Source organism: Rattus norvegicus, chromosome 3 (assembly GCF_036323735.1).
Source record: "Rattus norvegicus strain BN/NHsdMcwi chromosome 3, GRCr8, whole genome shotgun sequence".
Lineage (NCBI taxonomy): Eukaryota > Metazoa > Chordata > Mammalia > Rodentia > Muridae > Rattus > Rattus norvegicus.
In genome coordinates this window covers 166,504,516-166,527,261 of record NC_086021.1, presented here as the reverse complement: position 1 = coordinate 166,527,261, position 22,746 = coordinate 166,504,516, and the positions used below count along the sequence as shown (strand labels likewise).

The following is a 22,746-nucleotide window of genomic DNA, read 5'->3' as shown; positions in this document are numbered from 1 at the left end:
CTGCTGAGCCATCTCTCCAGCCCTTGCATTCAGTGTTCATCTGTGCGTGGGTGAGTGTGAGTGTGTGTGTAGGTGAGTGTGTGTGTGTGTGTGTGTGTGTGTGTGTGTGTTTGGGGGGCGCACGCGCCACTGTGTGCACATGGAGGTCAGAAGACAAATTGGAAGAGTTAGTTTTCTCTCCTATGTGGGCTCCAGGCCTCGCACTCAGGTTGAGTCTCCATGGCAAGCATCTTTGCCTACAGAGCCATTTCACGAGCCCTCAAAAACATTTTAATGTGTTAATACACACGCGCGCGCACACACACACACACACACACACACACACACACACACACACACACGCAGGCTGAGGAGACGGTGGTATGGGTAAAGTGCCATCCATTATGCAACCCTGAGGAGCTGAGTTCAGACGTCCAGCACTCTATAAGTCAGGCATGGCAGCACATGCCTATGACTCCAGCAATAGAAGCCATGACAGGCAGACCCTGGGGACTTCCTGACTAGAGAGTGAGGTGCGGGTTCAGAGAGAGACAGTACCTCAAAAGATAAGATGGACAAGTGACTGAGGAAGATGTCAGACTCCAGCCTCTACATGTGCTCACGGGGGCATGCACCCCGACACCCCCCACAGAGAGACCCAGAGGACAGAGGCAGGTATAGGGCATATCCACACAATGAAGTGTTATTTGACAAGCAGTCTTGACACAACTGGCTAAATGATGCCCCAACTAAGTGGGTCTTGAAAATATTATGCTAAGTGAACAGAGCCAATCAACTCTGACAAGAACACGCGATGGACCACTTCAAATGGATTAATCCCGTGGGAACTTATCTCATCACTGTGACAGTTTTTAAAGCCATCTTGGAAATCAATGTTCACGTGACAGATTGGCAAACTGATAGTTCTATAATTTTGCCTCAAATCTAGTATCATCTCCAGTCTGGGAGGAAAGAGGCGAACTGGAGAGGGTAGCACATATACCTGCTACTCCACTAAAAGACACTGTTTAGCAAATTACAACCGCACAGTTATATGGTGAGTTCAAGACCAGCCTGGGCTACATAGTGAGCTGAGAGCTACCCAGCCAGCTGAAGTTAGCCTCGAGGACACATTTAATGCAGACCAGCCAACATGAGACTGGATCGCACCCAGCTTACCTGCCTTTGTTCAGATCCCGGCTCGGCCTGTCATGGTTACACAGGTCACTCAGCACTCTTGGCCTCTGTATTCTGTCCTGCGGAAGGATGTTTGTCAGTGACTTCTCCACACGGCTGTGCTTAAGCCACATTCTCTGCCCGTGATCAATGTTACTATGGACACCAGGTGACTGTGCAGTCACCCAGAGCTTCAGAGTGAGTGCTCCAACAGCAGAGACCAGGCAGGCTTCCCACAGAGGCAGCCCCACGCAGGGCAACAAGGTCCCCACAGTAGGGCTAGGGTCTCTGGAAAATGAAGTCTTTGGATCATCCATCCCAGAAAGGTCACTGGGCTGAAAAGCTTACCACACACCAGCTGGCCACAAAGGGAAAACCAGAGAGTGTGCTGTGACCACATAGCACTCTCGACTCTCCCGACTCTCCCCTAGCCCAGAGGACAAGCCCCAGAAGCTGTCTAAATTGGAGGCTCTCAGAGGAGAGTGATTCCCAGGGACAGGCACCATGTTAAATAATACACCATGCAAGAGCCCAAGACGCTCCACCCTATCCCTGTGTGACCGGTGCCTTTGTGTAGATGAGAAAACTGGGGTCCAAAAGGGGGTTAGCTGTTTGCCTGAGGTCATGCGGCAACTAAGAGACAGCATTAGGAACAAGCATGGATTGTCTGGGATCCTTAGCCCCTGCCCCAGGGCCCACCCATCATGAAGACGCCAGCCAGGCCTGTGTCTGCCCTTGCCGTCATCTCTGAGGCTGTTCTCAGCAGGACCAGGAACACCAGATGCACCACTGAGCACTGGGAAGCAGGGTGTCTGCCACGGAGGAACGACTGAGTAGGAGGACATGGCAGGCAGACTGGGCAGTGCAGGGCCCAGCCAGGTTGGGAGAGCCTCATGGTTTGGGGATGTCCTAGTGTTGTCCTCAGGGGCAGTGTACTAGCCTACAGATTGCCTTGGCTAGGGGCCTTCCTCCGACTCCTTTGGACAGCTCCCCAGCTCTCCCAGGCCCTGGTCATAGGGACACCCAGCCATGTCTGACAAAGAAGCTAAGTCAGGGCCTGAGCTATCTCTGAGGCCTAGCTATCTTCCAGCCTTTTCCAAGGCCACTGGTCCCAGATGATCTCATGGAGGGTCTTAAGCTCCTGGGTCAGCTCATTTTTCCAAAGGAGAACAAAGACTAGACAGAAAGACAGGTGCACACTTCAGGCCCCAGAAGCCAAGGCACCACAGCCTCCTTCTAGCCTCTCAGCCAGCAAGCGAAAGCTTGGAAGCCTTTGGGGCTCAAGGATGGGCCCCCAGCTGACATTCAGACAGGCTCCCGCAGTGCCCACCTGTGGTAGGGAAAAGGACCTAAGAGGACATCACCCCACACCCATCTCACAGGAGGGTGGCCCCCTCTACACCATCATCATTCTGGGGGAAGTTCCCCGAGGACAGGCACCTGCGCCCTGATGGTCTTTAGTGTGATTGAGGGAACGCCCTGCTTACCTGCGTAATCCTCACAAATGGCTTAGCAATGTGGAGAGGACGAAGGGCTAAGAAAATACCCACGACAGTAGTGATGACTGAGACTTACCTAGCATCTACTGAGTCCCGTCACAGGGACTCATGAAGCCCAGGCTAGCCTCAAACTCACTACGTAGCTAAGGATAACCTTGAAGTTCTGAGTGCTTGCCTTTACCTCCCATTTACATGGTGCTTACATAGCCTGTTAGCTGAGAACCCATGCCAGCTCATTTTATGAGTTTTCTAGGGATAAGAGTCACACTACATAGCACAGGCTAGCCTAGAATTCAGCAAGTAGTCCAGGCTGACCTTGAACTCAGAAATGCACCTGCCTTTGCCTCCCTCCCAAGCACTGGAATTAAAGGTCTGTGCCACCATATCAGGCCCATGTGAAATTCTTAAGTCCATTTTACAGATGAAGCAGGTGAGTCTAAGATCCTGCTACAGCTGGTGACTCCTGTGACAATCCCCCCAGCTTTTCCAGCCAGTAAGCTGCCCCTGGAGGCTGCAAAGGCTCTCAGAAAAGAGCCTGTGGCTGGGCTGGTCTTTCCTGGAACCCAGCACATGGACAGCTCCACAGCAAACCGCTGGGTGAGATGGGAGCTTAGGGTGGGGACAGACCCTCCTGTGGTTGCCACTACCCCCAGGAGTCTCTTTGTAGTCTGCAACTTCACAGTTTTACATCTGAAGAGAGGATCTGGGAAACTGCCTGGGGACCAGGAAACCCTTCTTTTCTACACTGGAGAGTAGAGGAGGTGAGGTTGGAGCTGAGGAGTCACTAAGAGACAGGCCAAAATGGTTCATTCATGAGTTCAAGGAGTTACCATCACTGAGTGACCCTAGACAGGCCACATTTCATCTGGGCCGAAGCCAGCATCTGGGCACAAAGTCTCTGACATGTTCAGGATGACGGAGTGACCTTGGTTGGACACTGAAGTAACAAGTTCTAATCTTACCCCAGCCTCTCCAAGGTCAGCTGGGCAGCCCCCTCCTCCCTAGCGGCAGGCGGATGGGCCCTGAGAGGGGCCGCCAGCCGGCCCCTGCCCACGGTGCCCGCTGTTCCCTGCCAACAGCTCTGGTTGCTTCTCGACTCTGGGAACATGGTGCCCCCTCCTCCCCGCCCACACCCAGGTGGCATCTCCCTTGGGGACATGGGTGGGCAGGAACGCCAAGTGGCCAAGCCCGAGTGCTAAGTTCCTCCTCCCACCCCTTAGCCCACAGGTGCTGTCTCCTTCGCTATCCATGAACTGAGGAAAATATTGAATATGAGGGCAGTGGTCTGGGGGCCTGCTGCTTGCTCTACCTCCCTCCACCCCCTGCCATTGCTTCACCCCTAGATGATCCTCCAGCCTCTCCACATGCTGTTCCCTTCTCAGGGGCTGCTCCTGGTCGTTCCCAACCTCACCTATCCATACCCATAAAAAGAGGTAGTCCTCTTTACCTGGGCCAAGCCCTCCCTCATCATGAGGATTAAGAGCTGAACGACCCAGGTTCAAAACCCAGCTCCGGCCCTTCCTTACTATGTGACCCTGGCAGTTTCTCTACCTCTGTGCCTGTCCCCTCCCCTACACCATCAGGATACAAACAGCCTACTTTGAAGAATGGTCATGAGAATGAAGTAAGTTCAACTAGTGGAGCCCCAAGAATAGGGCCCAAAGCCCAGAAAGTCCATCAGAGCAGTGGCTACTGTGTTCTGGCCACCTACTAAGTGCTAGGCCCTGAGCTCAGTCAGCATAGTCACTGGCAGGCTGGCCTTATGAGCCAACGTCCTCACCAGCAAACTATACCAAGAGAGGAAAGAGGCAGCTGGCAGGAAAGAATGGCAGACTTTGGGTAGATTATAAATTTTCAGGTACAGAGAAACACATATATTGAACATGGAACACTATAGAGATTTACTTTCGCATGATGTGAGGGGGAGCAGAGGGTCTGCTATGCCTCCTCCATACAGAAAGAAGATGGCTACACTACATGGTGAGCTATGCCCGAGTACCCAAGTATTCCAAACAGACACCCATCTGCTCCTCGTCACCCTGGGCACCGAGCTCTGCCCCTCAGGACTTCTCCCTCCACGATCTCCCTCTCCACTCCATTACCCCGGCTTCTTGCTGCGGCCCCAACACTCCAAGCATGCTCCATCCCCACCTGTCTCAGGGCGTCTGCATGTTCTCCCCCTGGGTTCCACCCCTGAGAGTTGTAAGCCCACCCCACTCCCAGTGCCAGCCAGCCTTTCAGTGTGAGCACCTTCCCCAATGCAGGTACAGCAGCAGCCCGTCCATTACCCAGCGGGCATATCAAACCCCCTACCCATTTTATATAGATAGGGTCCATGGCACTTGGCTCCCTCTAACAGAGGTGCCCACTGATCCCTTGTTTGCTGGTTTTCTGTCCGCCCTGCCAGTCAGCAAACACTGCAAAGGCAGGGATTGAGTCCAGCTGGTTCTCTGATGTGTTTCCAGCCTCCAGAATATTGTCCAGCACACAGACGTGCCCAGTGTACATGGATGAATGGATGCACGGATAGGAGAAGGAACAGGTAAACAGATGGGCGAATTGGGTAGATGTGTACATGGATGGATACATGGATGGGCCCCACTGAGGAACAGACAGGAAGGTAGGTGATTAGGTAAGTAGGTAGATGGATGGACCGACAGATGGATGGATGGGTGGGTGGGTGGATGGATGGATAGATGGATGGGTGGGTGGATGGAAGATGGCAGGATAGCAGGATAGATGAGTGGACAGACAGAGGTGATTGGGTGGTTAGGGAGGTGGTTGGGCCCACCTAGAACCTCCCCAGGAAGAAGAAGTAGCCTAAGCCACATGTCTATCCATCCCCAAAGGCTGAGGCCCAGCCCTGCTCTCCCTGCATGAAGTCCCAGCAGAGGCTCTGACCACCCAACTTATGCCTGCAATGTAAAATATAAAGCAACTCCAGTCCCCAAGCCCCACCCAGCACAGGCCTGGGCTGGGAGCTGGGTGGGGGGAGTGGGGGTAGAGCGTTTGCCAAGTGAGTAAGGAGTGAGGCAGGAATGGGGGAGCGGATCCAAGGGCCATGGCTGTCAGAACATGCCTGGTCCTGCATTCTCAGTACAAGCACGCTGGAGGCTGAAAAGCCTCAAACCAGCTCTTCCAGTGCCACTGGGGAGAGCCTGCAGGCTCCAGCTGGCCCTGGAAAGGGGAAGGAAGACAGAAGCTAAGCAAGTGAAAAATGGGGCTCACACCACACACCCAGGACAGACAGACTGGTGCTGTAGCTCACTGCCGGACCTCAGCCCCTGACCTGTGCCATGCAGAACAAGATCCCTTCCTAAACCTACACATCTAAAGTGTCCACCCTGCAGGCCTCAGGCTGCAGCGCCCCAGACCAGCCAGATGCAACCTCACAAAGTGGTAGCTTACTTTCAACAAGACTACACACACACACACACACACACACACACACACACACACACACACGCACGCACACACGCACGCACACACACACACACGCGCACACACACACGCACACCTGTTTTGTTTTGTTTTTATAACTCAAAGGACTCCCTGGAGCATGAACGACATAGATGACAATGTTGTATCGCAATGTCGAGAAGCTGCAAACCCCTGTGCAGAGAGGCCAAAGCCCGGAAGTGAGTGGAGCCTGAGCAGGGGGTAGGGAAGGGGAGGCGGGGCTAGGCAGTAAATGACCTGGCTCACAATGCTGACCTGTTGTGCCAGGTGAGGAGGCCTTCTACAAACTGTGGTGCCCTTCTCAGTTGTTTCCCCATATGGAGAGAGGCTTTGGCTCTGATTCAGGAACCTTCGACCCCAAGATGCTGAGATATCTGAAAGCCCAGCCCGGCTCCAGCCAGGCCCTGGATGGGCAGGCCCTCACACACCTGCAGTGAGGAGGCTCTGCCTCAGGGCTGAGAGGGAGAGACTATGACGAGCAGAGGAAACTGAGGCTGGGCTCCCTCAGCAAGTTGGAGTCAAGCTTTGTCAAGCCCGGAGGCCAACTGAGCAGACTCCATTTCCCAAGACAGAAATGGGTATACTTTAATATTGCTGTCTGGGATTTGGGGGCCAGGGTCTGTGTAAAGCCATAGGTCCCCTAGGCCTTGAGATCCCTGCCCCACTATGTGATCCTGGCCAAGGAGAAGCCACGCTCAGCCTCGGTTTTCTATCCTCAGTAGCCAGGTTCTGAACCTTGTCAGTCCCAGCTCCAAACACTCCCTGAGCTCCCTGAAGGAAGTGTCCCTTCCCTCTCCCATTCTGGAGCAGAGATGCTGACCTGAACCCTCTGGCCCATGCGTCTTACCCCTAAATGAAAGGCTCTGAGTCCCTACTGGGGGCCACACCAGCCCTAACCTTCCCCTCAGTTCCCTGTACTGCCCACGTCAATAGCTCCCCCTTCCCTGGAAACAGCATGCTCCTGCCTCAGAGCCCTTGCACAGGCCATTCTCTGCCCAGAGTCTACTCCCCACCCCCCCATTTCTCCACAACTCACTCCCTCACTTTCCTTGGGTCTTCAGGACAAAGGTCACCTGTCCCAGTAGGCGCTTCAATGGTCCCACCCCAGCCAACTCCCCTCTCTCCCAGTCTCAGCTCAAAAGTCAACTTTTCCAGGGGACTTAAGGACCCCCTCAGCCCTGCCAGAGGGCCTCCAGTCCTCTTTCCTGGCATGAACCTTCACTCTGACGGCAGCAATCTCTGGATGAGCACAGGGCCACTTCCACTTTCTCACAGCTGACACTCGCTGACGGTCAGTGTCGCGTTAACACCAGTGCCTGGCTGGGACAGTTTTGAACACCTTTTCAGAACAGAGCAGATGGTGTGGGCACAGAGCACTGGCCCAGTAAGGGGAAGGTGCCTGGTTGAAGGGCAGAAGGAAGAGGGACGAATGGGAAGATGGATGGGGAATGGAAGGATGAATGTTGGGTGCGCAGGGAATCCATAGTAGGGTCTGGATTTGCCAGGGATGCCTGGGCTCCTGAAAACTGGCTGAGACGGGAGAGAGATGCTGAGCTTCCCCATCAGAGCAGCCAGGCTGTGCAATCCCACCCTTGACCTCAGAAAGCTCCTTCTCCCAAGGGAGGGAGTGCAGAGGAGGAGCATACAGCCCTGCTCCCCAGGGAGGGGGCTCCCAGGCTCCATCTGTCTCCCCACAAAGGGGCTTTGTCCTTGGAGCTAAGAGCTCAGGGCGCCCGGAAGCTGCCCCTTGGCAGCCCAGCAAGGCTGTGGCTCTGAGCCAGGCTCTCCCAGGACTGTACAACACTGGACACAACCCTCCAGAGGACATCCTCTATTTCTGTGAGGGAAGAAACTGAGGCTCAGGAAGGGAAAAATCACTTAGCCAAGCTCTCCCAGCTGGAATCAGTGTAAGGCCTCAAAGCTAGGCCTCTTAGGTTCCACAGTCCATATAGCCCTCAGACTATCAGGAGCTTAAGAGAGGGTGGACTGTGCCCTGGGAGGCTCACCCAAAAGGAAGGAGGCTGGGACTGGGACCAGAGTCCACTTTAGGTGGCCTGGGGTACCCATCATAGGACACCCCATTTCCTGAGGGGCAGTGTTACCAAGAGATGCAGTAAGAGGAAACTGAGGCATCCCTCCCTGTCTCCCCACCCCGACCCAGGTTCTTGATATTCCTAGACACAGCCACTCAGCAAGGCGCCCCAGGCCACTGTTGCAAGGCCACACTGCCTGAGCCAGGCATGATCCACAGAACTGGATACAGCCATCTTCCCAGGGGCCTCCACCCCATCAGGCTGTATGTAAACATCATACGCTTTGGGGTCCACAGAAGGCACCAGGTCCAACCCCAGCTCCCAGCGCTCATAACAAGCTCACAGGCTGCATCACAAGGCCCTGATGAGTCTCCTCAGAAGGCCAGCCTCTGTCCTCTGCCCAGTCAGGAGCTCTGATCCCTGTCTTAAGCCCCTGCTCCACTTCATCCTTCTCTGTTCTCTACCAACCATGCCTTCCCTGCTCCCACAACACTGAGTGTGCAGGATGAACTAGGCTCCTTCTCAGCAGGTATAAACGACCCCAAGTTCCACAGCCGCAGGCGATGCACACACACACACACACACACACACACACACACACACACACACTTTACTTCCTGGGTTCCCTCTGTCTAAGACGCCCTCACCCTTCTCTTTCTCAGGATCTCTTGTTTACCCTTAGGGACCTTGGTGACCTTCCTCCCCCGAAGCCTCCTTGGCATTGCTAGGCCGCCATCATTCCTGTGTCACCTAGGTCACAGTAGAGCAAACATCAGGGTCTGTAATTGGCTCCAGAGCATTGCTTCCAGTGCCCCCGAGACAGATCACACTGTCCTCTCCTCCAAAGTACATCTCCCCTCAGAGCCCTGGAGCAGCCTCCTGTGCCCTGCCCCCACCCACAGGTGGCCCAGACACCATCAGTTGCTAAGCATGGAGAGCTCCAGGAGCCCAGGGGCAGAGTCCCAGGCAACACCAAAAGCAGCCAAGGCTGATTCTGACCATGATGCCCATGGATCTAAGGTGTGGGCAGAGTGGGTGGTGGGGGAGCTGCCTGCAAATGGCCAACTGGTAACCAAACCCACGTTGCTTCTAAAACTAGGGCACAGGATTGAAATGGGAACAGCAGAATTGTCCCCAAATAGAACAGTGGCTCATCTGGTTCCGGGCCTTGGGAGCACCTGGAGGGGTGGGGGTTGGGCGAAGGAGGCAAAACCTGCGGTGAGGAACCGTTCTACCCACAATACCCCTGTGGGCCCCAGGCTGCCTTTGATCACACCATCCTCTGCCTGGACACTCTCCCCTTCCTACCACCTTGGCCACTGAGGGGAAACTTCCTACAGGCATAAGATATTTAGGGACCCAGCCCAAGGGAAAAAGCTGCTGTCTCCTGATGTGGACGAGGGAGAAGCCATTTACCTGCCCAGCAGATACAGGCGGGAACAAAGTCCACAGGGCACAGCAGGGCCACCTGGGAAGTACAGGGGTCCTACCCTGCCCAGGAGCAGCCACCTCAGTGAGATGTTGTCTGTCACACCATCCACCAACCCAGCTGCGTGGGTTTCTTCAGAAGGGTGGGAAGGGGGTGTGATCTGCCTCTCACCGAATCCTCAGAAGGAACCTCCAAGTTTCACCCCTTCAAGGCTATGTGACCCCAAGCAAGTCACTTAACCTCTCTGATCCATCTAGGCACTCATAGGAAAAGACAGACCCAAGACTCAGGAGAATAGGGTTATCCTAACTGCCTAAGCAGGGAGAGCACCCAGCAGGCGCCCAACCTGAGTCCAGCTTCCTCATCTGTGATGAAGGTGATCACTGGGTTCAGTCTCCATCGCAGCCCTGCTGGGGTGTGCAGGTAACTACATAGAAGTGCTTTGCAAACTATAAAGTGCTGTGCCCTCAGGAGTGGTAATTACCACACTCTCCCTTAGAAGCAGAGAAAACCAGCCTAGAGGTGCTATCTGCCAGAGATGGAGCCTTGAGGGTGATAGAGAAAGGGTAGAGGAGGCGCAGGGAGAAGACAGAAGGTGAGGGGAGAGCCAGGGATACTTCTGCTGTGGGAGGGCTTGCTCAACAGTGGGGTACCTGCCAGCAGAGATGGCGGATGCTGAAACCGCAACTCTCAGAAAAGAGAGGTAGGAGAGTCACTCCTTCCTGCCAGGCTGGACCAGAGATGAGTTCCAGCTCAGTCTAGGCTATACAGCCAGGCCCTGTGTCAGACACACCCCCAATAAAAGAATTGGGGACCTTCACAGGAATGCAGGACCTGTACAGGCAAAAGCAGACAGGAAACCAGCCAGTGGCTCAGAGCGCCTGCGGGGTAACCCACAACAGAGACACAACAGACGAGAGAGGCTGGGTCTCAGGAAGGAACTCTGTCTGAACTGGGGACATCTCCAGGAGACATGCAGAGGCCCCAACCCTCTCTGAGCCTCCGTTTGCCTCCACCGGAAACAAGGGAAGTGCAGCTTGTACCCAGGTCAGCATGAGAAGCACCCACTACCCAGAGAGCAGATATCTCACAGGGAGGACCCCACACGGTAAGGAGGTTCTTGGGCACTTCGAGTCACGGGATGGGCATGTGATGAAGTTCTAGGGGGGACGTGGAGAGATGGGAGCTGGCCTCGGAGTAGCTAGATGGAGCTGGCAGGCTGCAACCAATGGGATCCCTCCTAGATGCACAGGACAAGACAACCACAGGCGAGGTGGCTGGTCCCAGCCCAGAGGGTTCCCAGATCAATTTGCCTTTCTGGCTCACCACGGAATCACCTTCCCTCACAGTATGAAAACACCCTGAATGAGCCCTGCGCCCAAGCACTAGACACACACTAGCATACCTGAGAGTCAGGCCACCTTCCCAGAGATATGCTAGGGCTACTCAGATTGGGGAAACTGAGGCTTAGAACAGTTGACTTCCCCACCATCAGACGCAGCAAAAGGGCTGCCACATCAGAATTCAAACCCAGAGCCAATTGTCTTCCTAGGCCCTACTACTACCAAGGAGATCATGTAACTGGACCATCCAATACCCACCAGCCATGATTACAAACCAGGACGTCAGGGAACCCATACTCTGCCGCAGAAAGACACTGGTCGCAGTGAAGACTCCTGCTCCTGTTCTTCTCCCATAAAAACAGGAATAAAAGTTCTACTCACTCCAGGACAGGAAACAGAAATAGTGGGTCACTCTGCTGTGGTCCAGCTCTGGAGAACATAGTGGCATCAGATAAACTCAAGTGGAGGCCACAAGTTGGACAGAATGGCCTGAAAGAAGCTATCAGGCCCCAGCAGGATCCCCATGCTTCCTGGTGCTGCTCCAACCCTGTTTGCAGGCCCCAGTGTCAGACTCAGTGGTGCTATTGGTTGCCATCCCAGACATCCCCTGCCCCACCCAACCCCAGGCAGGACCCAGTCTCAGGTTCCACGGTAAGGACTCTGAGGACCAACAGGAAGAAACAAGTCACAATCTTTCCATTTCTCCTTGCTCCCAGCTTCTCCTTTCTAGAACTCATCTGAGTAGTCCTAGGGGGAAGTCACTTGCCCAAAGTCCCATAGCGAGGGATGGAAACATGGGGCTTCTGGCTTCCTGCTCTGGGATTCTCCCTAATTGCCTAGCCTTCTAGTAGAGCTAACTGGCCATGCTATGCTCACAGGCAGGCTAACTGGTGGGGACAGTCCTCCATTAAAAAGGCATTAGCATGTTCTTCCTAGCCCCAGCGCGCGCACGCGCGCGCGTGTGCGCGCGCACACACACACACACACACACACACACACACACACACACACACACACACACACACGGTGAAGAGAGAAAGTCTGGAGAGATCAGGAATGACAAACTCATAGCACACAGACAATGCTTGCTAAGCTTCTGTCCACAGCAGACATTATCAATCTATCACAGCACTGTTTCCCATGAAGCGAACATTGGACCTCAGAAGGTGGCTCAACACAGTACTTCGGTTTACTAGGAACATCCACTTCTAGCAAGCCCTGTCCCAAATGGGACCTGCAGACCCATGTCAACTCCCACTCGAGGCCATGGCCACACAGATGGCAAGGCTGAGCCCAGAGATAATAACAGGCTTCCAATGCCACACACAGCAAACAGGACCCATTTTCTGAACATTAACTAATGCCGGGCGCAGAGGCTTCTCTTAACCCTACCTGGAAAAGGAGGAATGCTTGCTTGGTCTTTCTGTAAAGAAGAAACCGAGTCTCAGAAAGATACAATGAAAGACCCAAAGACACACAGCAAACAGGATGGTCAACGGCCAGAATTGAACTCAGGCCTGTCAGATGCATGAGTATGATCTCTGGTTTCCTGGCTGACCAGCCCTGCTCCCCACCCCCATCCCCACCCCCAAACTGTGCTTCCTGGGCTCTCATGCTTCTGGCTTTCTGGGTTGAACTCCTACTGTACCTTCAAAACCTAGACTCATACACCTTCCCTTCCTGAGACCCGATCAGGGCTCCCACAGAATATGGGAGTCCAGACTACACATCTATTCCATTAGCTCTGTGCCTTGGCCTCCAGCTAATCTGGTTCACACAGAGGATACCTGTCAGCTCCCTATGTAAAAAAGGGAAGCCAAGATCCTTCTGAAGGCTTCCAGGGGCCCTCAGAGGGAGCAGCCCTATTGATAGCAGGCCCTGTTAGATCATCCCATCTCATTTGGTTCTCTACAATTATACATTCCCCCCACCTCAGGGCCTTTGCACATATACACCTCTCTTTGCCTGGCACACCTTCCCCTAGCTTCACGCCCAGACACCTCCTCCACTCCTCCTTCAGGATTTCTCCATTCCCCAGGCCATGCCCTTATCACAACCACGATTACATATTCATTTATCTGGCCACTTGCTTGATACACGGCCTATCCCCCAGACTCCAGTTTCTAAGAGCCAGGGATCTGTTCACAGTTTTCCAGCAAGTCCCCAGGCTGATGACCTTCTGAATGGAAAGGAAGAACACTGGGCCAGCTGCATTCTCGGCTGGTTGACCACTGCTTCCCCCAGCTCAAGCACCTCCTCCAGGAAGCTGTCTGCTCCTCCTACCACAAAGCTGCTCAACCAAGTTCCCAGGCCCCGATACATAGTATGTGCTCAATGCGAGATCAAAGCCAGCAGAGGACCAGATGGACAGCAAGAACAAAAGTTATTTAACGATGTCCTTCCTAGATCCTGGGGGCTTAGAGGATCGAGACACGCCCCATCCCCACCCTGACCCTCAGATGACCATCAGGGAAGAACCCCAAACAGGAGCCAGCCAATGTGCTGGAGGCTGGGGGTAGGCAAGTAGGGAGGACATGGGAGACAGGAGAAGATGGGGTGGGAGAGATAGGGTTGCCCTAAGGCTGGGACGAAGGAGGAAGAACATGAGTTTGGGGGTGGGGTGGAGCACGGCACTCCTAGCACTCATTCTCAGCCTGTACCCCAGGATGTAGACAGGAGGTCAGCTGAGAGGTGACACACTGTAAATCACTTCTCTTGTGGAAAGGCTACCTCACCAAGACACACCCCGTCTCCAGTAGGGCCTTATGTCTCTGCAGGTGCAGAAGACATGGAGGGAGCCTTTTCCAACAATGCCTTGGGACTGACCTAAAAGTCACTGCAGGTTAAAGGGCAGACAGACAGCTCTTCAGGAAAGCTAGCCCCAGGACTTTGCTGGATATCAGCAGCTCTGGTCATTACTGTTCCGTTTTCTTTACTGATTTATCTACCTTTCAGTGGTTCCTCAGCTAGCCAAGGCCTCGGACAGGCTAAGCATGTGCTCTACCACTGAGGTACCTATCACAACCCAACTGATCGATCCTCTCTGACAGGACTGACTGTCATTCACTCTTGTCCTGACTACATTCAGTCTTCTGGAGGGGCTTTAGGGCAGCCTCTGAAGCATGGAGTTACCCACTTCTGCAGGCAACTGTGCCACAGGTACCTCAACCATCTTGTGCAAGCTCCAAGCCCCAGGATGGGGCTCATTTACCGACCCCAACCCACCCCCATACATGCCTAGTCCTGAGCTGCCCAAGTGCAGGGGGACAGTCACCTGAGGGCTGATGTGAAGAGTCTAAGGATAGTTAGTACCTGGCTCAGATCACTCAGGAAAACGAGAAACCTAGATACCTGGACTCCATAAGGTTGGGAAGAGAACCCTACCCACCCCAACATCCACTTTAGTAACTGAATCTGACCTCTGCCCAGATGATCCCACCACCACTGCTTTTACTGGACAGTCTGTAAGGCTGGGAAAACCGTGTTCAGGGCCCTATAAGCCTCACACATCTCTGTCCACCTTTCTAATCTGCATGCCCCAAAGATTTAAGGGATACTCAGAGTGAGTCCCCTCTGTTCACACCAGCCCAGCAGTCCCCGTCAGATCCACATACCACTGAGGAAGGCCCTGGCTCAGAGAGCTTAGGCAGCTGTCCCCAAGACACACAGCATGACAAGTGGTGGTCCTAGTACGGGGCACAAACTCACCTTCAGTACCTGCCTGGGTGGGCAAGCGGACCTGGTGGCGGTAGTGAAACCTCAAAACTTTTGCCAACTTCTGAGCCCATCGGCCGCTGGGCCTGCGCAGGGGCGAGACTGGGGGCTGGGGGTTGGGGGGGAAAGGGTGGCCCTGTCTCTTCTAGGCCAGCAGCACCAGGCCCTACCCGAGGCCCCAATGAGACCTAAGGAGGTCTTGTGGCCCGCCAGGCGCCCAGTCCCCGACGCCCACCCCACCCCCACCGCCCACTCGGGGCTGGGGGCGCCGGGCCCGGGGGCGCCGGGCCCGGCAGCCGCGATCGCGGGCGGCGCCGATCGGCCGGGTTTTCAGATGTGGCCTAACTGAGCCTGGGACTCTGCGACCGAGGGTCCCCGCGCTCCGGTGCCCCCCGCACCCCGCCCGGCCTCCCCCGCGCATCCCAACAAAAGGCCGCGGCGGGCAGCTCACGGGCCGCGCCGGAGAGTGGGCAGGGCGGGAGCCCGCAGCAGGGCGCGGGGCCGGCGGGGCGGGGGCGCTCACCTGCGCGGCGACCGCGAGCTCCGGACGCGCCCGGGCGGACCCCAGCGGGGCGCGCGGCGCTGGCGGGCGGCGGCCTGGCCGCTCCGGCGGGGCGGCCGGCTGGATTCCGGGCCGGGAGAGACAGACCGAGAGAAAGGGAGGAGGCGGCGGCGGCGGTGGCGGCGGCGGCGAGGGGGAGGGAGCGCGCGGGAGGAGGGGCCGCGGCCGCGGCGAGCCGGAGAAAGGAGGAAGCGCGGACCCGGGCCACGCCGGCGACCCGGGGGACCTGCTGCGCGAGCCGGGCCCGCGCCTCCCGCACCCAGCCCCCCCCACCCCGCAGCTCCGCCCGCGGGGGCACCCCCCCCCAAGCCACGAGTGGGGCTTGGCCTCCCGGGACCACGTTAGGGTTCCACCCTAGCTACCTGAGCTAAGCACCGGTGGCTAGCACTGCCCGCAGACGCGGAAACTGAGGCACTGGCCACATCAGCCTTGACCTGAGTGTTTCTAGCCCGAGACTGGGACCAAAGAACAGGGAAAGAGTGAGGGGGAGAGGCGGTATTATTAAAATGTATCAAAAGGCGAAACATTGGCTCACTATGTGGCTGACTGGCCTTGAACTTGCGGAGCCTCCAGCCTCTGCCTATGCAGGGCAGGAACTTGCAGGCCCTGTTCAATTAGGCCAAGCCTAAATTCACTTTCAGTGCATAAGGAGACCGTGTACATCTGCTGGGCAGTGCGTCTTGCCAACCACTGATGATGGCAGGAGAAGAAAAATGGGGCAAGCGGGATGGGATGTGGCTTCAGGCTGGTCTCAAAGACCACCAGGTTCCAGGGTTGCCCATTGGGAGCATCTTTGACTCCTCCCATTCTCTCTGAAAAGATGGGCCTGACCAGCTATCCACCACCTCCATGTTCCTTCCTTGAAAGTAGTTCCATCTCACAGACAGGAAACTGAGACCCAACCAGGTTCATGTGGCATAGGCCTGGGCTTCTGACAAAGATCCCTCCTGAAGGGCAAATCCCCTGTCATCCGAGAATGTGAGAGGCTTGAGCCTCAGGGTACAGCTATGTCTCCCAGGAGACCAGGAAAGGGCAAAGCTTTGAGTCAGACTGATCTGAGTTCACATCTAGGCCAGGTGCCTCGGGGTGTGTTCCGTCCATTAGCTTCCTGTTCCGGCCCCCTCTGTTATGAAGCAGGAGTGGGCAAGACCGAAGATCTGAGGGCCGCTAAGATGAGAGCGAGTATGGCCAGAAAAGGGTATGGGACTGCCCAGGATTCCTCATGAACAGCAGGCAAACTAGTCACTCCCGTTCACAAGCATTGCTTAAAGATTAACGGCAGTTTCCCAGGACTCCCCTGGGCAGGCTCTGGCTGGAGGAGCAGGTTTCTCCTCCCTCCTCCATGCCTAAGTCTTGTCTAATGGCCTTTACTAGCCACTCTGGTCTGAGGGGGAGGGTGGATACTCTTCCTGTGAGGCTCAGGGGCTGACTCTAGAGAGTGAGCGGTAGGTGTCCTTCCCTGTGCCACACTTGGTGATGTCAGACTGGTCACCTGGTGTCAGCCTCAGAGGAAGTACATTCTCCTTGGAAATGGGGGAATTTGACAAGTAATTCAATAGTTTGTTTTTGTTTTTTTTTTCTTCCAGAGAGCTGGTTCTTTCTCCAGAAGTTCAACAGAAAGGTCTGGGGGTTTCTAGAACGAAGAAAATAGAAAGCTTCGAAGCCCCTTTGGACCGAGGGGCTAAGGTTGAAGCCTCTGCTCTACCATTTTGCAAATATATGCATGACCTAGAGTATGCTGTTTTTCCCCCTGAGCCTCAGTACACCAAAAGCCTGCACAGCGGCTAAGGTTCCCAGGGGGAGACAGACAGGTGAGGTACCTCTGCACCGATAAGTTCTCGCAACCTTTCATGGAAGATTGGTGTTGGCTCTGCTGCTGACACAGCCTCACAACTGGGCTGCCTCTAGCTTTGAGCGTAGGGTAACATCACATCAGAGACTCTAAGAGGAAACACCCAGCACAATGGTTTCTTTGTCGAGCTTTTGGAGTACCCTTTGTTCTTAACCATCCCTCCCGGCTTCAGACTGTAACCCCCACCAGGCATGCCCACTCCTGCCACCAGCCTCCCCATCCTCCCAGGCCTTCAGGATCCTGGGTAAGGGCCATGTCCTCCAGGACATGCTTCTAGACACACCCCTGATAGAGACACAACCCAAGTCCATTCTGGGTGTGTCTGTACCCTGAAGGCAGGAGCCATGGCCTGGCCTATGCCCAACATAGAGTGGTCACTAGCCAGCTGGCGGTGGAAAACACACTGACGTGGCATCCACGGACTCTGAGAGTACAAGTTCCAATGTTCTGCCACTGACTATGACTCTCCTTCTTCGGGCCTTCCTTACTCACCAGTCAAATGGGAACGTTCATCCCGTTGCAGACTACTAAGGGAGGGTTGCTGGTCTGGCCCGGCAGACAATGAATGGGGTACCTTATTGTGCTCTGTGTTAGTAAGACAGCCACTTACTGCTTCGTGTCTGTGCATCGGTGTTATGAAACATATGGGGCCAGACTCGGAAGATCCCAGCAGCAACACTAACATTTCACCCCCAAGCCCCAGGTAAGTCTCCCTCTGTAGCTCACACTGGCCTCACTCAAACTGTTGACAATCTCAGGCTGCCAGATGCGAAGACACAGACAGGCAGAAGCCCTCTTGCCTAGCTTTGGCAGACTCCACGTGTGTGGATGTTGTCAAAAAGGACAGTAAACACATCTAGACGTGGAGGGTGTGCCAGTGCGTCAGAGCACTTGCTGTGCAAACGTGAGTATCTGAGTCTGGATCTCCAGCCAGGCACGGCCACACACCTGAAACCCCAGAGTAGAGGGTGGAGACGGGCAAATCCCGAGAGCTCCCTGGCCAGAAGATCTAGCTCAAAAAGTGAGATTCCGGTTCAGTGGCAGTCCCTGCCTCAAGGGAATAAAGAGGAACAACCAGAGAAGGCACCGGACAGCCTGCTGTGGCCTCCTTGTGTGCATACACATGTGCACTTACCCACACACGTGCACACATGACGTAGACATTGGGGTTTTTTGGGTTTTTTTTTTAAGATTTTATTTATTTTATGTATATGAGTACATTGTTGGTCACTGTCCTCAGACATATAAGAGGGCATCAGATCCCATTACATATGGTTGTGAGCCACCATGTGGGTGCCGGGAATTGAACTCAGGACCTCTGGAAGAGCAGTCAGTGGTCTTAACCACTGAGCCATCTCTCCAGCCCCAGACATTGTTTTTTAAAGCACTGGTTGTATTCAGTGCTCTGTTTCAGGCCCTTCCTTCCTCCACAGAAGTAAAAGCCTAAAGGCAGGGTACAAGATGGAGGCACTGTAGATCCTGAAGGCCCTACCTTCCAGTGAACCCAGATCAAGGCTGTCCCTTTCAAGGGATCAGGGACAATGCTCATCCTTACTAGGAGTTTTGTTTTGCTAATCTGCAGAGCCCAGCCTGAGCCTAGCTCACCCTCCCAGTAATGACTAGGAAACCAGACCGCTCAAAGCCTTCCCAAGGAATTCTGACCCAGTCCCACCATAACCTTCATGGCCTCTATGAATCAGCTACATGAAGCCACCAGGATAGAAACTACGGGATAAGGTGGAGAGATGGGCAGGCTGCAGGCTCTACCCTGAGGCTCTTAGATGAGGTTGGCCTTCCTTCCACCTGGTCAAAGGCTTTACAGTGCTCCCCACTCCCACCCCCCAACCCCCGTCCTCTCTTCCACTGTACTTACTGAGCTTCTAGAAGATACCAGGGTCTGGGTCTGGGATAGAACAGTGAATGAGCCTGGCCTACTGAGCTAGAAGAGCCCAAAGTAAGGGGCAGGGCAAGCGTAGGGGGCTAAAGGTTGTGTGGTGGGGCTAACCCAGCCTGTGCAGTCTCAAGAGTTGGTTACCCGTGAAAGTAGGACATGGCGAATATGCAGGCAGAGGGGTCGTGTGGAGTGTGGAGGATCGGGGCTGCACAAACTCTCACAACTGCAAACATTAGTAGGACGGTGCCAGTGGAGCACAGAACAGTGCGGAGTGTAGGAGATACCTGCTAGGAGAATAGTTAAGATGAGCCTGGGGTGAGTCCCAAGAATCTTTGGGCCCTTCCTGTGACCCAGGGAGAAGCCAAGACGCTCCAGAGACGTTCCTCCCAATAGAAGTGGAAGCTCAGAGGGTGAGCAGAGAGGCAGAGAAATGTAGATGGGACAGATAGAAAGGCAGGGAGGGGTAGAGGGACCCTTATTCCGATGGCGGGTCTGTCCAGAGAGCAGGAACACAGGTGAGGCAGATGCAGAGTATGTTTGTGAGCACACGCACCCGAGAGCACAGCCATGGAAGAGATGTAGGAAATGAGGCCAACCTCTTGTGAGTCAGAAAACAGCCAGTCTTGACCATCATTTCTTCAGAGGCTGACACCGAGAAGCATGGGCCACCGGCAGGTCACGCCTCCATCTACTCACTAACCAAGGAGCAAACTGGGATCAAAACCTAGCTATGCAGGAAGCCAAGGCAGAAGACTCACACTTCAATGCCTGCCTCGGCTACGAGGACAAGGCTCGGCCTGAGCAGCCTAGTGAGAGCCTGCCTCAAATTGAAAAGTAGAACTTCCAACCCAAAACTTAACCTGTCTACAAGGAGTGCAAGGATTGGTGATAAAGCAGAAACTGAGGGAACGGCCAACCAATAACCAGCCCAACTTAAGACCCAGCCCAAGGGCAAGCACCAATCGCTGACACTATTAATGCTACTCTGTTATGCTTGCAGACAGGAGTCTAGCATGGCTGTCCTCTGAGCAGCTCCACCCACCAACTGACTCAGAGTCATACACCCACAGCCAAACAGTGGATGGAGCTTGAGGATTCTTATGGAAGAAGAGGAGGAAGGATTGCAGCCCCTAAGGGGATAGGAACTCCACGAGAAGACCACCAGACTCAACTAACCTGGACTCTTGGGGCTCTCAGAGACTGAACCACCCACCACAGAGCATACACAGGGTGGACATAGGCTTCACTGCACATACGTAGCAGAAATGCAGCTTGGTCTTCATGTGGATCCTGAACGGGGGCTCTCCTAAAAGCTGTTGACTGTATGGGGGATATGTATGGGCTGCCTTGTCTGGCCTCAGTGGAGAGGATGCATCTAGCCCCCACACTCTCAGAAAAGAAGGGGAGGGGAAGGATTGTGGGAGGGGGTGATCAGGAGGGGGGCAGTGAGCGTGACGTAAAGCGAATAAGTAAAAATAAATTTTAAAACATGACTTCACTGTAGCTCATTAGCAGCCTGGTTATTTAGTGTGCATGAGGGTCCCCAGTATTAAGGGGGGGTTAGATTTGCTCGTGGGAAAGTAGGGAGATGCCCCATCCCACCAGGCCCTCATGAAGGCCAAGTACCAAGAAACATAATTGTTTATCCTATCACTCCCTAAAGCCCTAGGAGAAGCCCAGAGAGGGTCAGACAGCTCCCCAAGGTCACCCAGAGCAGAGGGGTGGAGATCTCTGGCCCAGGCCTCCTTCCTCTAGAATGTGGGAAGAAACGTGAAAGAAGTCAGGCCCTTGATCCCCTCCCCCACCTCAGGCCTGATAGGAGGGCAGAGGGCAGACCGGAAGTCCGCTGCAAGAGCTGAGATCCCCCCCACCCCCCAAGTGAGAGCAGTTTAGAAACCTGAAAGGGCACAGGGGGTGGGGGGATTCCGGGTGGGGGCGGGGAGATAATTACCAAGACAATGCGCTCAGTGATAGTGCCTACGTGTGTGGAGTCTCAGAACAGTCCTTTGTTCTTCTCTAGGAAAGGGGAGATAACTGTCTTTCCCTGGAAAGGATGAGAAAAGAGGCTCTAGCCAGGGCTGGTGACACCGTGAGGGAGTGCAGAAGTCAGGCATGCCCAAAACTCTGTAGCCATAGAGTCCTCTTGCTGGGAGCCTCTGGGCCTCCCTCCCATCACACCTGAAGGAGAAACCCACCTAGGACCGCCCTCCCTCCAGCCTGTGTCTGCACCTCCATAGGTTCTCTCTACTTTCCCCATGAGGGAGGGCGAGAGATCCTACCCGCCCTGCATCCCAAAGAGATCTGGGAGAGCATTAGCTGGGCAGTGGACATACCGGACATGCTCAGGTCAGGTGACCCAGGTCAGTGTTCCCAATGCACCTTGCTAATTAACTTGTGTTCCTGGCGTGGTTCCACAAGGAATGGCATCTCCTCACTTCTGGACTTAAGACTCTTGAGCAAAAGAGGAGACAGGTTTCAGTCAGCGAGGGAAGCCAGGGCAGGAACCTTGAAGCAGGAGCTGGTGCTGAGGTAAGGGCACTAATTAATCACTGATTAAGAAGATGCACCAATGCTTTCCACTCTGGTGGGAGCATTTTTCCAGTTGAGGTCCTCTCTCCCAAAATGACTCTAACTTGTGTCAAGTTGACACCAAACTAGCCAGCGGAAGCTGTCTCTAAACATTCCTTCTACAGTTGGGGAAACTGAGGACTGGAAAACTGACTTGCCCGAGATCATATTGCAAGTTCAAAATAGAATCTAGACTAGAACTTAGGATCGATGTCACAAGAACTTATTAGCTGCCTACTGTATACAAGAGACCTTTTAGTACACAGGCGATTCCACTGGTCTGCTCTCAGGGACCTAAGCCGTCAGGCGCCTCTGCCAGGTGTGTGCTGGGGATAAAAATGCCTGCAGCCACCCCAGATCCCTCTCTGACCTTGTGTGTGTGTGTGTGTGTGTGTGTGTGTGTGTGTGTGTGTGTGTGTGTGTGTGTGTGTGCGCGCGCGCGCGCACATAGATGTTTGCCTTTCCCATTTACTTCTCTCCATTTCCCTTCTCTCTGTTCTCCCCGTCACCCTGTCTGTCCGCTTGTCTGCCTCTGTCTCTCCCCCATGCCCCCACCCTTCTCCACTTCCCAACAAGCCTCTTACTCCAGATCTGTTTCGTGGTGGAGTTCCTTAGGTGTATACCTTGGTGCAGGCCTGCCAAAGGTACCCCTCGCTAGCTCAGATTTTTTCCTATCAAAACCAACCCAGGGTCTCATGGTAGTGAACACAGTGGGAAGGGTCTGAACGAGCTCTCCAAGGATATAGGCCTGACTTCTGGGGGATTTCCGAGCATGAAAGAGGAAACACTGAACAGAGGGTTCAGTGTCCCGGAGGCCTGGCTTCGCCATCTGTGCATCATGTGACTTTCAGAGCTCCAGGCAGCTGGGCGAAAGACTCAGGAAGGAGGTTTTGGTAGCATCACTTCCGGACAATGCTGTGAGGAGCCCTACTGTGGGACACTGCTAAGGCCTCACTCATAATGGGTGCTCAGTGGTCAGGGGCTCTTCCAGTGTGTTTGGGGGACTGCCGGAGCACGGTGAAGGACCGCTTTTCCTGTGACTGTGGTAGCAATTTCTAGAGAGCCTCCCAATAAGAGACTTTTGGGCAGGGTCTTGGAGAATGGAAAGGAATGTGCCCCCATGAAGACCTGATGGTTGCATCCCTAGCCCAGCCACAATATGGCTCCCAAAACAAGGAAACACAGCAAGTCACTGACCCTAGGATTCTCCAGGACTGGTCCTCACGGCCTCAGCTTTC

At 54.6% G+C, this 22,746-nt stretch overlaps 1 protein-coding gene and 2 long non-coding RNA genes across 26 annotated transcripts in view; 2 read left to right on the top strand and 1 right to left on the bottom strand.

Moving 5' to 3' along the window:
• The window catches only part of Src (SRC proto-oncogene, non-receptor tyrosine kinase), a 47,848-nt gene extending 32,202 nt beyond the window's left edge, over positions 1-15,646 (bottom strand). For 4 of the 24 annotated variants that reach the window (XM_063284667.1, XM_063284676.1, XM_039105961.2 and 1 more), the window contains exons 1-2: positions 15,156-15,302; positions 1,159-1,230 (exon numbers count right to left, since the gene is read on the bottom strand). The gene's annotated coding sequence lies outside the window, so the exon portion shown is untranslated. Of the gene's footprint in view, positions 1-1,158; positions 1,236-11,176; positions 11,485-14,626; positions 14,742-15,155; positions 15,420-15,556 lie in introns of those variants that run through there. The other 20 variants (XM_063284666.1, XM_063284665.1, XM_063284664.1 and 17 more) reach the window with 15 other exon arrangements.
• Positions 10,482-11,303, top strand: LOC134486197 (uncharacterized). The gene is made up of 2 exons (XR_010065012.1): positions 10,482-10,683; positions 11,128-11,303. It is a non-coding gene; the product is annotated as an uncharacterized LOC134486197 (long non-coding RNA).
• Positions 15,647-15,787: 141 nt separating the features above from the next.
• Positions 15,788-20,443, top strand: LOC108350508 (uncharacterized). Its single transcript, XR_001837334.3, has 2 exons — positions 15,788-17,749; positions 19,941-20,443. It is a non-coding gene; the product is annotated as an uncharacterized LOC108350508 (long non-coding RNA).
• The last annotated feature ends 2,303 nt before the right edge of the window (positions 20,444-22,746 follow it).